Here is a 15,315-nt window from a genome sequence, read left to right as displayed (position 1 = left end):
CTTAAGCACTGACCCTGCTTCGAACACGTACAAGCGGTAGGTCATCGCACGCATACGATGTTCCCGTACAAAAATGAGTGTTGATTAACCATTGATATATTGTTGGGGAATTGTTGAAACAACGGACTTCAACAAATTTTCAGAAGCAATTGAGTTCGCTCAACAGTTGCACAACGATATTACCGTTGAGTGTTCTCAATAAACAATTTATTGGGTAATTTGTGTTGATTTTTGTAGTTGTTTTTTTGTTGTGTAGCAGTTGAGTCCAGTATCAATAATTAGGACTCGCATATGAAGACATACCAAAAATTAAATGCGAAGCGTTCCAACCTCATTGCTGTCACTTTGTGGCAGGTAGGTTCTTTCGCCTCGTTTTCATAAAAAGAAAATAATGTGTGACCGATGGGGTGGCATTGAACGTCGTCCGTCGAGCCCGGTGCTCTAACCATTAGGCCACGAACGCGCGCATGCTCCTCTCGTTCGAAAGCCAGTAAGTTCTGAAATGCTTGGCGCGTGCGCGGCCTGCCACTTCCTCGTGCTGTCGCTAAAGCTGGCGCTTTCAAGCGCCTATCTCCGGGACTGCCCCACTTTCGTAGCCGTTTTCTCTCCGTAAAAACTGCAGCGTCAGACTAGCTTCATGACCGCCCAAGTTCATAACGATTTATTTCTTCGCCGGTGTACAAATGCCATCGTCGTTTTAACATACACTAGATGACATAGCAATTGGCACGTTCCAAAATGAGCACGTTTCTGGGAGCAGAAGAATGCAAAGTTAACTCGCAAAGACGGCGACTACGCGCATGTGGAGTTCCCCAAAAGTAGACACGGCGGCAGCGCGGCCGGCGATAAGACAGGCGCCGACACGCGACGACGCTACCTTCGAGCATCCGACGCGCTGTGGGAACCGTAGGTGCCGTAGGATGCAAGCGGCGCACATGCTGCAAACATACACGTGACAGATCTTCGAATTTCCTGCGACGCACCCTCCGTCCGGAAAATAAATATAGCTTTTTTTATCCAACGGCCATGGTACTAGAGATCAAACAACGAACACGCTTTGAGATTGCAGCGCGCAGCCGCTATAACGATTGACTTCAAAGAGCTTCTGATTCAGAAACAGCCGCAACAGTATCGCAGCTAATCGCTGTATCTGCGGCTGCTCCCGACTCTCGCCTTGCAAGAAGCATTCGATTTATTTGAGCCTCGACGAACTATCGTCATCTCGTCTACCAAGCCTGCAGGACAGGTCCCGTATGTTCAGTTAAATAGAAGAACACCAAAGGGAAATGAAAGAAATACAGGTAGCGGACTCTTATCATACCTTACTTGTCACCTCGTCATCTGCAAAGGTGCGGTAAACTATTCCAGCACTGTTACTTTTGTAAAAATAATAAAATTAGTAGTAATTTTTACTTCTAGGTGGCGCTACCAACGTCAAGGTAGCGTTGGGGTGTGTGCGTGTGCGCACGCGGTTGCAACCGTTGTAGCTTCGTTTTGAGCACACTTTTTCAACAGTACACATCGTTACCGCTAGTTTCGTAGTCGCATATTTTGGTCGTAGTATTTATCGTTTACGCTACAAATTAGGTTGTTCTTAAAACATTATGAAGGTTAGTGGATGAAAAATTATTGCTAATCAATTAGTGGTTTTCCCGTGTGGTTATCTTGTGTTTGAAAGGTTTTTATAACTCCATACGATAGTGAAGCTGTGAACGGCTTGCGGACTCAGTTGGTTGCCGTTGCGTGGTGGTTCACGCCTCGTGCTTTTTGATGAAAGTATTTTTTTCTTTTCGGTCATCATGACGCACATTTTAGTGAAATGCTTTAACGACGATAAGTGGGACGTTTATCCGTTGAAGTCGCTGGCTGACTCAGCTACTAGTCTTCGATTGATGTGCGAGCCTGGCTGTTTTGATGGGTTGTGCGGCAGAGGTCATGATGCCTGTTGGAGAGAAGGCACCCCGAAACAGTTGCAGCCGAACTTCTGCAGATAGGTAAGTAATCTCGTTTTCTTGGGCACGTAGCCTTTTTCTATTTTGACATTGACAAGCGTGAGATGTTAAGCACACCGTTCACTTTCTTCAAGCAAACCGCATGCCCCGGAGCGAAAGCGCGCGATACGCATTTCGTAACTATGGCGGCCGCCGTGGCAATTTGGGGCTCGAGGTCGTGGATACGATCCCTGCGGCGGCCGCATGCCAAAGGAGCGGAATGCACAAACGTTCGTGCATTGTGCATTGTATGCACGTCAAAATTTCTAGGAAGTCAAAATTAATACGGAGTCCCCAACTACAACCTGCCTCGTAATCAGATCGTTGGTTTCGCACGTAGGACATAATTTTTTTGTATCCGTAGTGGCTCATTGTATACCATACGGTTAGTGTGATCACGTTTTGTGCATTAGGCTGCTGTGCACGAGGTCGCGGGATCGAATCCCGGCCACGGCGGCCGCATTTCGATGGGGGCGAAATGCGAAAACACCCGTGTACTTAGATTTAGGTGCACGTTAAAGAACCCCAGGTGGTCCAAATTTCCGGAGTCCTCCACTACGGCGTGCCTCATAATCAGAAAGTGGTTTTAGCACGTAAAGCCCCACAAAAAAGAAAAAGAGAAAAAAAAACCTTTTGTGCAGTAGCGGTTAAGCGCGCCTCGATTTAGGTTGCGCCTAATGATGCGGCGCACCGCAAGATATATTTCGCCTCTTTGGGATTTGCGGAGAACGGCCAACCGATTAGTCGCAGCTTCCGCGCGGTGACTGTACACGGATACACAGCGCAAATGAACAGAGGTGTGGTGACGACTTCGGCAAAGAACACAGCCGCCGACGGGCTCGCCTTATCGCCTATCACCGCCAAAACTACCGCAGTAAGCATCTTTATCGAGCGCGGCGCGTTTCTGTTGAAGGCGTACTGTACAATTTTAATTGGCGATAACCGAAACATGCCACCGTTCTCTGCTGCCTCTTTGAGCTGGGCTCGGCGCGTTGTCGCCTCGAGCACCGTTTGCGCGGTGAAGAATGACGCGTGCATGAAGCTAGCTCACTGCGCAGACGCTACCGCGCAAAACGCGCAAGGGCGTGTACGCGACGTTCTGCACACAAATCGCGTGAGATGATCGGAGACACGCCGGAGCGGCTAGCTGCAAAGAAACGGTGCATGTTCTCACTTGTACAGGCACGCTCACGCTCGCATCGCTCTCGGCGTATCTTTAGGTCGTTCCTGCTGCTGGACATCTACCCAAAGATTCGATATCTGCTTTTTATCAGCTATGCACTGTCGCGTGGTCTTTGGTTCTGCGAGAGAGCCGGGAATATTTCTCCCCGCTGTGAAACGTCGCTGTGCGTGTCTTAGCTAACATTTACCGTAGCAACCTATTTCTTCCTTTTCTAGACAGCACTCGTAAAGAGTCGCAAATTTTTACTTGCCAGTATAGTGTGTACTTCTATATTGTGCGTAGTTATGTGCAGTGTGTGGAAGATTCTGAATCCGCGCAATCTCATTTTCTGTCCGCATTCCCTTCTCGCAGGTTACGCATGCAGCAAATGCCCAGATGCTAAAGTATGCTACGTCAAGAGCAGCTTGGCGTCATGCAAGAGACACCCGTTGATATGTGGCTGATTCACTAGGAAGCTCGCATCTCTGTTGCCGCTCTCCATCAAGTGGGATTTTTAACTATTTTTTCTGCTGCTCTGTAGTGTACTAGCTGCCGCGCATGGACGCTGTGAAGGCTTACTTTCGATTTGCTCTGGCTTTTAGTGGTAAAGAATGGGCTACCTTTTGAGGGGAGGTATTCCCTTTTGCTTGCGAGAATGTTTACCAGCCTAACCAAGTGATACGTGCGTGCTGGAAACAGCAGCGCGAACAGAGACGGACGACGAAATAGGTAGGAGCACACACGAGCGCAAGTACAACTAAGTTTATTTTTGAAGACAGGGGTATTAAAGACGCTGGTCAACTTGACAAAGGTAAAGAGCCGTGCAGAAACAGCCACGAGCGACAACAAAAAAAAAATACGAAAAAGCCATGTCATGTAGAATAAACGTGCGTGAAAAACGAGAACTATCGGACAAATCTTTCGAAAAAGCGAAATATTTGTCCGATGAGTGATACTACCCAACGAGAAATACTCTTGAGAACTGCAAGTCTTTCCCACTAAGGGCAACAGATAACTTGCTTATGTATTTGTTTCGTTTGTGATCAATAAATATTGCTGCTGGAACTCCTCTGGTGCTGAGGTATAGAGCAGAAAGAACGGTTGTTTCATCACAAAGACCAGAACACAAGAGGACTTATGGAAGAATTATTTATTGATCACGAAGAAAAATTCATAAGCAAGGATCTGTGACCCTTAGTGGGAAAGAGTTGCTGCAGTATTTCTCGTTAATATCACTTACAGGACAAACCTTTCAGTTTTCATGTGTCTTTTTTGTTTTTGACCCACGTGTTTATTCTACAGGACATGTCTTTCGGTCCTTTTTTGTTGTGCCGGGCTGTTTCTGCTGCACATCCATGGCTTTTTCTTTGTGAAGTTGGCCAATGTGTTTAAAATCTTTGTCTTCACGACCAAACTTCTAGTTGAGTCAGCGTTCATGTGTGTTCCTACCTTAATTCATCCTTCTCGTTTCTGTTCGTGTGGTTGTCAAATATAAATATACACCGAATTGGCGAAGTGTCCATAGAATTGATACATGAAATATTTGCGCTGTTTATTTTAGGAAGAACTCTATAGGATCTTATCTTCTCTGTTTTTAACACTGATGTACATTTTTCTAGTTCAACTTCAAGGAGTTCCCTGAGGAAGCCAATAAGAGTGATTGTAACTTCATTTGTGTAAGATTTATGAATTTGATCCATTCAAGGCATGACATGTCACGTGCCTGTAGGTATGCAAGTATTCGTACTTTTTAAACATACTAAGCTCTAGTTTTCGGTTCTCATGACGCTGCTTTGTACTGTGCTGCATTCTCCAGGCGCAGGAACCTTTTTTTATGCCGTAAGTGTATGGGTTCTTTTTGTATATATTGGAGAAACAATTGTCTTGAGCTTAAATATGCATGTACATCACTTGTAGTTTTTTTTCAACACGGGTGCTGTATTTCCCTCCGTCTTTCTTACTGCTTTGTCCCAATTTTTATGCAACTTTTATGTATTTTATGCAATAAAATTCTGGTACCATTTTAATAGCATTTTACCTGCGCAATTGAGATCATTGATTTTTCGTATACGCATTTATTTGCGTTTTTCACTGTCTCACCAATCTGGCTGCCCAGTCATTGAAACCTTTTCCCATCCTTTATGACTATTTCTGGGGTACTTGTTACTGCAAGTGCAGGTGACCATCTATTTGGCTCTTTGGAATTGTGTTAGCCGTGTGTTGCTACCAATTTTCTGTGCTAAAAAAATATTTTTTCTCTTATCGTTCAAGGTATTAGCCTTGCCTTATCTCTTTATTGACTGAGGTACCACTTAGTTGCTGGGTATAGTGAAAAAGGCCCAAAAAGTGCTCTAATAGCTTTGTGCAAGTCCAGAAAAAATTAACTGAAAATGAGCTCACTAAATTGTGGAAATAGCACCAACAAACTCTTCTGTACCTCAGTTTAACCTACACAAATGGTGTACTGTTCTTGCAAACCTGGCTCGTCAGAAACATGATTCAGGTGTTCACCATGCCCGACAACTTTCTAAATGATGTCTCATCAATTAATAGCTAAGTTGAGTGATTTTATTTTATAAAGTAATTTGGCAACCTGAATATATATACATCTCGAAGACAAAAAGCTCAGACAAGTCTACTTTGGTACTTCATTAAATTTAAATCGCGGTGAAAGACGTGTGCTAAAGCTTGTATATATTTACGTGAAGTCATTTGTTTCCAGTCTGTTATTTTGCCTTCTCACAGTGAGCCGTAACTTTTCCTGTGATGGGTTAGTGTGCGAAGCATGGTAATATAACGTATTCAGATGTCTTGTGTGTATCCACACGCAAGCAGCTTCAAGTGTTCGTGTGTTCAAAGTTGGTTAAAACGGTATGCTTAAGCCCTGCCTTTTGAGTCGCTTTGTCTTCTAGTCATAAACTTAAGTCGCAAGTAAAGGCCACAATGGTCGTTTTGATTTAATTCATACGTATAGGTTTTTTCAGATGTATTTACACTGTTAAGAGTGCCGTAGGTACTAGCCTATGTCTCCAGGTTCGATGTAGTGGTGCCTTATGTATTGTAATGTTTCGTGGGCACGCATCTTTAGTGTAAATAAACGTTCTTCAAATTGATTAGTCTCTCCTTTGCTTTTGTTTGTGTTTGTGAAAGTTATGAGCAGGCACCGGGTCATGCAAGTGTGAATAGCAAAGCAATTTCAATATATGAATAAAGATCCACTAGCCCAACGAAATGTCAATCATATTTCAATGGCCACTTCTGAAATCTCAATGCCATCTCAACTGGGCCACAATGAGCTTTTCAGTGCTGTGACAACGATAAATCAACAACAGGTCAACGGAACTACCACAACGTCAGTTCAATGCAGCATCAATAGTAACCCAACAACCATTCAACCAAATGAACACAACGAGCCGTCTAAGCGCAATGGAATTTCAATGGTAACTTAACAATTATTCAACATTGAGACACCCAATGGTGTTTCAATTAAATTTCAGTGGCCAATATTCAAGACCACTCAACAGTTAGCCCAACAATTCTCCAACAAAATTTCAACAATTCCTCAATGAAAAACTCAACATTGACCAATAATAATTCAATGCCTTCTCAATAATTTTTTTCGTATGGGTTATTACAAAAAAATTATGGTATTTTATGTGCCAAAACCACAATCTCATTATAAGCACGCCGTATTGGAGGACTCCGCAGTAATTTGAGCCACCCCAAAGTTTATTACGTGACCTAAATCTGAGTACACGGGTGCTTTCGGATTTCGCCCTCAACGAAATGCGGCCGTCACGATCTCGTGCTTACCAGCCAAATACCATAGCCACTAAGCAACCCGAGGGGTAAAACATAACATGTATCGGTGAACGAAAGAGAAAGGTGCACTCCAACTCTTAAACTAACCTTTTCTTTACCCCTCACACGAGAACTGACCAGTTTACAAAACCGTTTTTAGCTTCCTTTTATAAGTGAAAGTATTAAAATTAAATTCTGAAGTTTTATGTGCCAAAACCACTTTCTGGTTATGAGGCACGCCGTAGTGGAGGACTCCGGAAATTTCGACCACCTGGGGTTCTTTAACGTGCACCTAAATTTAAGTACATGGGTGTTTTCGCATTTCGCCCCCATCTAAATGCGGCCCCCGTGGCCGGGATTCGATACCGCGACCTCGCGCTCAGCAGCCCAACACCATATCCACTGAGCGACCACGGTGGGTTTTCTATCGCAATGCATGTTTCCCAAATTGGGTAAGACCGTGATCTTTATTCAATTTACTTAGTAGAACTTATGTGGAACGGCATTAAGTTCTTCGATTTTCTTAGCGAAACTCAGGTGGAGCAAGATTAGGAAGGATATATGGCGCCTGCGGCAAGAATCTCCACTGATGAAGAAACATTAAGTAGCTCAAGGACATTGGTTTCACATACGTTACGCAAAGAAACTGGAATATCTTATTACGATAACAATTATAAGCACACTCCAGGCGCATTTCCTCCGTGGCCTTAAGTGTCGGTGTCGCCGTGGTGCTCCGTATAACTTCCAAGGACGGTAACATCGTGACCGCGCGCCGTATGTTGTATACGTAAGTGAAAGAGTGCGAGAGGTTAGCTGACGGTTGTAGCTCCATCTCGCGCGCGCAAGGGATGTAGGTGGGTAGCAAGCGTGCCGTCTTCCTACACGTTCCGACACGCACAAGCACCGGGTGGGGGGGGGGGGAGGGAGGGGAGGTTTTACTCCGGCGGCGGCTGCGTATGGCGCAGCCGAGCGCAGGCCCTATCTTGAAAGTGATCTACGACGGGGACAGCATGTACTGAGTGGCGATAACATAGTGTGGACTTTGCTATCGTAGTTTGGAGCACGGGCCCTATTTGAAAGTGATCTACGATGGTGACAGCATGTACTGAGTACCGACAGCTTAGTGTGCGCTTCGTTATCTCCACTTAGTTAGCGTTGAAGCGATTGGCAGCACGAAGGTTACTTCGCTACCCAGTGCTTGCGCGCTTCCTTACGTGAGCGAGTGAGATGTGTTCATGTCTGCTTGTGCGCGCGTGACATCGTGCTTGTTAATTAGTAAGCGAATGTTTGTTTACAAGTACAATAAATCTTTCATCCTTGCTTCTTATAGCTGTCTAATAATTCGCTATCACAATTGCTGCTTCGCCTTTCAGGCGACACTGCGCCTTTTTTTGCGTGCATGTTGAACTGACTTAGTAAAACATGTGTAACGAGACTTTGAGTGCATGGTATAGGAAGTAAAAATGTTCAAACCTGGATGTTTATTCTTCATAACTATATAATGGGATGTGGAAGCATGCAATGTCTGTTGACAAAAAGCAGGGCACTCTTTTTTGCCCTTATATTTGAGTATCTGTTGAGTAAGAGCGCTCCTCGTGAATTTTTGCAAACGAACGTTTTTTATGCTTTCTGCTCTTCTACTACGGTCGCATTTCACTTCATCTGTTGTTCTATTCTTGAATTACGTAATTATCCCGGATGTCACCGCTGAACATCTCTCTCCACCTTCTGAAAACAACCTGTTTTTTTAATCTTATTCGAGGCATTAATTTAATACTCTCCTTGGGCTCAATGCTGCCGAAACGGTCATGTCGTGGCGCTGGTGGGTAGCATATAAGCAACACCAGTTCCGTTTACTTCTGCGAATTCTCACAGCAAATTTCACAAGTTATATGGAATCTATTTCATCGCATTTATTTTTTCTCCCACCGATTGGCTGAGGGGACAAAGTGTCATTTAGCCAAAACATGTTATAGCTCAGCTCTATTTCACTTCTTCAGAGAACACCTAGGCCAAGTTAACTTTTAAAACAAAAAACCACGTCGCGTGCTCCCTACACATGTCGACGTGAACGAGCATAGGACAATGATATCTTAAGGAATCATAGCATGCAAGACTTGCGCAAAAGTTCAGCGGTCGCGTAGCATTGGGTAAGGTCCTCAATATGGAAAACACAAAACCGACGAAGAATGTCAATCATTCATTGAGCTCTACACCGTATTCGTGGCCATTGCATGGGCAAACGACTACGTCACCGAAGTCTAGAGGAAATGTCATCAGTAAGCGCCACAGCGCTTCCATAGTGCCAGTGAATTGATGATTACTTGCACACTGCCCCCCCCCCCCCAAAAGAAAAAAAAAACACATTCCGAAAAGCCTTCAATGCAAGGCAAGCAAAGTACTTCAACTCTTTCGTTGAACCTTTGCCTCCTGGTCCTGTTCTCGTCGTTTGTCTGCTTTTTTCTTCTTTCCCTCCATATTTGTCATTCAAAGGAGGCGTGTGTATCTTTATTGCCATTGTTTGACTATAGATGCTGACGATCATTTTGTAATACTGTACTGTATTACTCTATGAAAATTTACGGGGAAAGGTAATAATTCCGGCAACCTTTGTGCAACGTTAATACAAGACTGCGTGAGGGGACAGAAAGATTAAAAATACTTACAAAAGATATACTTCGGTTGCCCACACTCTTCCCACTTTAAGGCAAAAATCAGCACTTATGACTAAGGAAAGTGTATCATTCGTTTCGAGTGTGCCTAACTACACAGCTATTAACGTTATCAGGAAGATTCGCGAGCGCCCGCTTTGCTGCATATATAGCAGCGACAAAGTTCCCATCACGGTGGTTGCAGCGTGGCATAACTTCATTTGTTTCCTTCGACATAAAATCGCCATAACCACCAGTGGCTGACAAATAACTTTATGGACACGTAGTTTCCTGCCAAGAAATATGAGGAAGGAGGCCGATGCCATCGACGCCGCCCTCAATGTTTACAAACGAAGCTTGTGAAGCCGGTTGAAGCCGTCGGACATGATCGCACGTGCTCAAGCCTCCATTTCGAGGTTTTCGCTTCGGATTATGCGCGCTGCCAAGCACCGGCTATCGCAGGCGTTATGGAACCGGTCGTGGAAGTGGAAGCAATTCAGGATCAGCGGCCGGAACTCATGCAGCACAAAAGTAATGTTTGCGTCGAAACAACACGAACAGCCCTAGGCTTCGCTATGAAATCCCCCAGGCTAGAATATTCTATTGGGGCTAATACATAGAATGAAGTGTGAGCTTCTCCTTAGAGCTTGTGATCATTTGGCCGTGGCTTGCCAAACTTAAGGTCTATGCAAACGAGCAGACGTACTGACTCCGGCAAAGTGTACTAAAGTGCAGAAATGGTGTGCTCTGGCGTGCGTCAGATCCTCCCATCAGGCATAGATGGTTCGAGAATAATTTGGTTGTGCATATACGCTGCAAAGATATCAAGCGTGGCAAAGCTGATGGGCATAGAGCGTTGGCTACGATAGGACAGGGACGCCTACATGCGAAAAATCTGTCATCGCTAATTAGGCAGTGCTGGCGCTTCCTGCTCATAATAAGCTCGTGCTTTCGTCCAATGCAAACCCAAGGCGCCCTAGTAGGCGGGGTGAGCCCTGTTAGAAGCGAATGCTCGGAAACCACTTAGATGAGCAGGTTGTCTCGAACTCGCAGCACTTACGTCATGATATGCTGAAAAAAAAAGAAACAATTCTCGCTTACGGAATGCTTTAAAGAGCTGGACAAATCACGCAGAGGAAGGTAAACTATAGAGGGTGTCCAATTTCTCTTAGTCACGTGGGCAACAATATCGTGATAATTCTATTTCGGTATTCGTAGTCGCGCTTCCTCAGTGGTCAGAGCGCCACGCTGCTTCCGTTATCAACGTGATCATCCGGCGCAGCTGTTAGCGGCGCATCACAAAGAGTGGCCTAAAACAAGCAGAAACGAATTTGTACATTATGACGGCTGTGATATTCTGTTAATTATCTTCTGCGTTTAGCAAGGGACCCGTCAATCATCGTCACAGTTCATGAACCGAATAACCGACTTTTAATGATTGTTTTGTCGTGCACGACGCTTTTTGTGGTAATGACATGTGTACGTCCTTTGAATTTAGCGGACAAGGAAAAGAAGGGACAACTTGCTGCGCTTAAAATCATCATAATATATGTGCCTATGATAAAACAAACAACTATGTCTCAGCATATATTGCCTTCCATGGCATTCACACTTATGCTTATTTATTTTTCTTCAGAACGACCTACGCATCCATAGGTACTCGTGCAATAAAATTGGAATTGAAAAAATAACGTTTGGATACCCTAAATTATGAAGTTTTACGTGCCAAAACCACTTTCTCATTACGAGGCACGCCGTAGTGGAGGACTCCGCAAATTTCGACCACCAGCGGTTGTTTAACGTGCCCCTAAATCTCAGTAGACAGGTGTTTTAGCATGTCGGCCCTATCGAAATGCCACCGCCGTGGCCGGGATTCAATCCCGCGACCTCGTGCTCAGGTGCCCAACACCATAGCCACTGAAATTTCTGGATACCTAGCCAACGCGCCAAAACTGCACAGCTCAGTGAACACAGCGGACAGCCGCTTCATTCATGAAGCATCAATATCGCCACCCCATCCTTTATAAAAAGGTTCTCTTTCTTGGTGACAAAAAGAGAACAAGGCCACCTAAACTACGATAAGGATTCTTGCGCTACAAGAGGAAAGATGAGCTACACGCATGAACTCTTGATTCAGGAAATTTCATTGCGTCTGTTCAGCTAATCATCATCATCATCAGCCTGGTTACGCCCACTGCAGGGCAAAGGCCTCTCCCATACTTCTCGAGCTACCCCGGCCATGTACGAATTGTGGCCATTTTGTCCCTGCAAACTTCTTAATCTCATCCGCCCACCTAACTTTCTGCCGCCCCCTGCTACGCTTCCTTTCCCTTGGAATTCAGTCCCTAACCCTTAATCACCATCGGTTATCTTCCCTCCTCATTACATGTGCCCATGCCCACTTGTTTTTCCTGATTTCAACTAAGATCTCATGAACTCGCGTTTGTTCCCTCACCCAATGTGCTCTTTTCTTATCCCTTAACGTTAGACCCATCATTCTTCTTTCCATAGCTCGTTGCGTCGTCCTCAACTTAAGTATAACCCTTTTCGTAAGCCTCCAGGTTTCTGCCCCGGACGTGAGTACTGGTAAGACACAGCTGTTATACACTTTTCTCTTGAGGGATAATGGCAACCTGCTGTTCATGATCTGAGAATGCCTGCCAAACGCACCCCAGCCCATTCTTATTCTTCTGATTATTTCAGTCTCATGATCCGGATCCGACGTCATTACCTGTCCTAAGTAGATGTATTCCCTTACCACTTGCAGTGCTTCGCTACCTATCGTAAACTGCTGTTCTCTTCAGATACCGGTAAACATTGCTGTAGTTTTCTGCAGATTAATTTTAGACCCACCCTTCTGCTTTGGTAAGTGAGCATGCATTTCAATTGGTCCCCTGAGTTACCAAGCAAGGCAATATCATCAGCGAATTGCAAGTTACTAAGATATTTGCCATTAACTCTTATCCCAAATTCTTCCCAATGCAGGTCTCTGAATACCTCCTGTAAACACGCTGTGAAAGCATTGGAGCGATCGTATCTCCCAGCCTGACGCCTTTTTTGGGGGGGATTTTGTTGCTTTTTTTATGGAGGACTATGGTGGCTGTGGAGCCGCTATAAATATATTCAGTATTTTTACATACGGCTCGTCTACACCCTGATTCTGTAATGCCTCCATGACTACTGAGGTTTCGACTGAATCAAACTCTTTCTCGTAATCAATGAAAGCTATATATGAGGGTTGGTTATATTCCGCACATTTCTCTATCACCTCATTGATAGTGTGAATATGGTCTATTGTTGAGTAGCCATTACGAAATCCTGCCTGGTCCTTTGGTTGACAGAATCTAAGGTGTTCCTGATTCTATTTGTGATTACCTTAGTAAATACTTTGTAGGCAACGGACAGTAAGCTGATCCGTCTATAATATTTGAAGTCTTTGGCGTCCCCTTTATTATGGATTAGGATTAAGTTAGCGCTTTTCCAAGATTCCGGTACGCTCGAAGTCATGAGGGATTGCGTATACAGGGTGGTCAGTTTTTCTAGAACAATCTGCCCACCATCCGTCAACAAATCTGCTGTTACCTGATCCTCCCCAGCTGCCTTCCCCCTTTCATAGTTCCTAAAGCTTTCTTTACTTCTTCCGGCGTTACTTGTGGGATTTCAAATTTATCTATCCTATTCTCTCTTCCATTATCGTCGTGGGTTCCACTGGTACTGAATAAATCTTATAGAACTCCTCAGCCACTTGAACTATCTCATCCATATTAGTAATGGTATTGCCGGCTTTGTCTCTTACCGCATACATCTGATTCTTGCCAATTCCTAGTTTCTTCTTCACTGCTTTTAGGCTTCTTCCGTTCCTGAGAGCATGTTCAATTCTATCCATATTATACTTCCTCATGTCAGCTGTCTTACGCTTGTTGATTAACTTGGAAAGTTCTGCCAGTTCTATGCTAGCTGTAGGGTTAGAGACTTTCATACATTTGCGTTTCTTGATAAGATGTTTTGTCTCCTGCGATAGCTTACTGGCATTCTGTCTAACGGAGTTACCACCGTCTCCTATTGCACACTCCTTAATGATGCCCATAAGATTCTCGTTCATATGTTCAACTCTAGGGTCATCTTCCTGAGTTAAAGCTCAATAATACCAGTTCTCTAGCTTGATCCGGAATTCCTCTATTTTCCCTCTTACCGCTGACTTATTGATCGGCTTCTTATGTACCAGTTTCTTCCATTCCCTCCTCAAGTCTCGGCTAATTCGAGTTCTTGCCATCCTATGGTCACTGCCGCGCACCTCGCCGAGCCCGTCCACATCTTGTATGATGCCAGGGTAAGCGCAGAGTATAAAGTCTTTTTCATTTCTAGTCTCGCCTATCTGGCTCCTCCACCTCCACTTTCGGCTATCCCGCTTGCGGAAGAAGGTATTTGTTATGCGCATATTATTATGTTCTGCAAACTCTACTAATAACTCTCCTCTGCTATTCCTAGAGCCTATGCCATATTCCCCCACTTACTTGTCTCCAGCTTGCTTCTTGCCTACCTTGGCATTAAAGTGGCCCCTCAGTATAGTGTATTTTGTTCTGACTTTACCCATTGCCGATTCCACGTCTTCATAGAAGCTTTCGACCTCCTGGTCATGATGACTGGATGTAGGGGCGTAGACCTGCACGACCTTCAATTTGTACCTCTTATTAAGTTTCACAACAAGGCCTGCCACCCTCTCGGTATGCTATGGGATTCCTGTATGTTACCAGCTATATGCTTATTAATGAGGAATCCGACTCCTAGTTCTCGTCTCTCCGCTAAGCCCCGGTAGCACAGGACGTGCCCGCTTTTTAGCACTGTGTATGCTTCTTTTGTCCCCCTAACTTCACTGGGCCCTATTATATCCCGTTTACTGCCCTCTATTTGCTCCAACAGCACTGCTAGACTCGCCTCACTAGATAACGTTCTAGCGTTGAACGTTGCCAGGTTCAGATTCCAATGGCGGCCTGTCCGGAACCAGGCATTCTTAACACCCTTTGTTGCGTCGTAGGTGTGACCGCCGCCGTGGTCACTTGCTTCGCAGGTGCTGGGGACAGAGGGTGGGGGTTTCATTGTTGTATTCATATGGGAGGTTGTGGCCAAGTACTGCACGAACCTTGTCAACCTTGACAGCTGCTTAGAGAAAGCCTTAGGTGATAGCGCTATCAAGATCTTTCGTTACGTTGATGATTACCTGATTTTCTGCAATAGGGAAGAATTCAATTCCGCTGCTACCTCAGTAAGTGAGCAATTTACACTTTATGGAGGGGGATTAAAGTTTCCCAAGAAATTTCCTCAGCGATGCGTAATTCAGTTTCTTGACATTTCCTTGGTCTTCGAACAAAATCGCGTTTGTTGACAGTACTCCCCAAGATCTTTTCGAAGCCATTGCTAAACTTTCAATCCAAGCATTCCAAAGTGGTCAAAAACGGAATATCCATATCGTGCCTTAAGTCTTCCCTCACCAGATCCTGCATGCACGAAATGAGCGCAAGTTTTAATGCGCAGGTGCGGCGCCTATTAGAAGCAGGTTATCCTTGTGTAGCAGTGGCCATTGTCGCTGAGCGCCTAAAGAAGTCGGTTTCGAGTGGGGCGGACGTGATTACAGAAAGCAGTAATTGCGAAAAAAGAGTAGTGGCTTTTCCGTACATTCATTCAGTGTCGCACAGGCTTAAAAAAGTTGCAA

This window comes from Dermacentor andersoni, chromosome 5 (genome assembly GCF_023375885.2).
Source record: "Dermacentor andersoni chromosome 5, qqDerAnde1_hic_scaffold, whole genome shotgun sequence".
Taxonomy (NCBI): Eukaryota; Metazoa; Arthropoda; class Arachnida; order Ixodida; family Ixodidae; genus Dermacentor; species Dermacentor andersoni.
The sequence above is the reverse complement of the archived record's forward strand: the minus strand, read 5'-3'. Positions refer to the sequence as shown.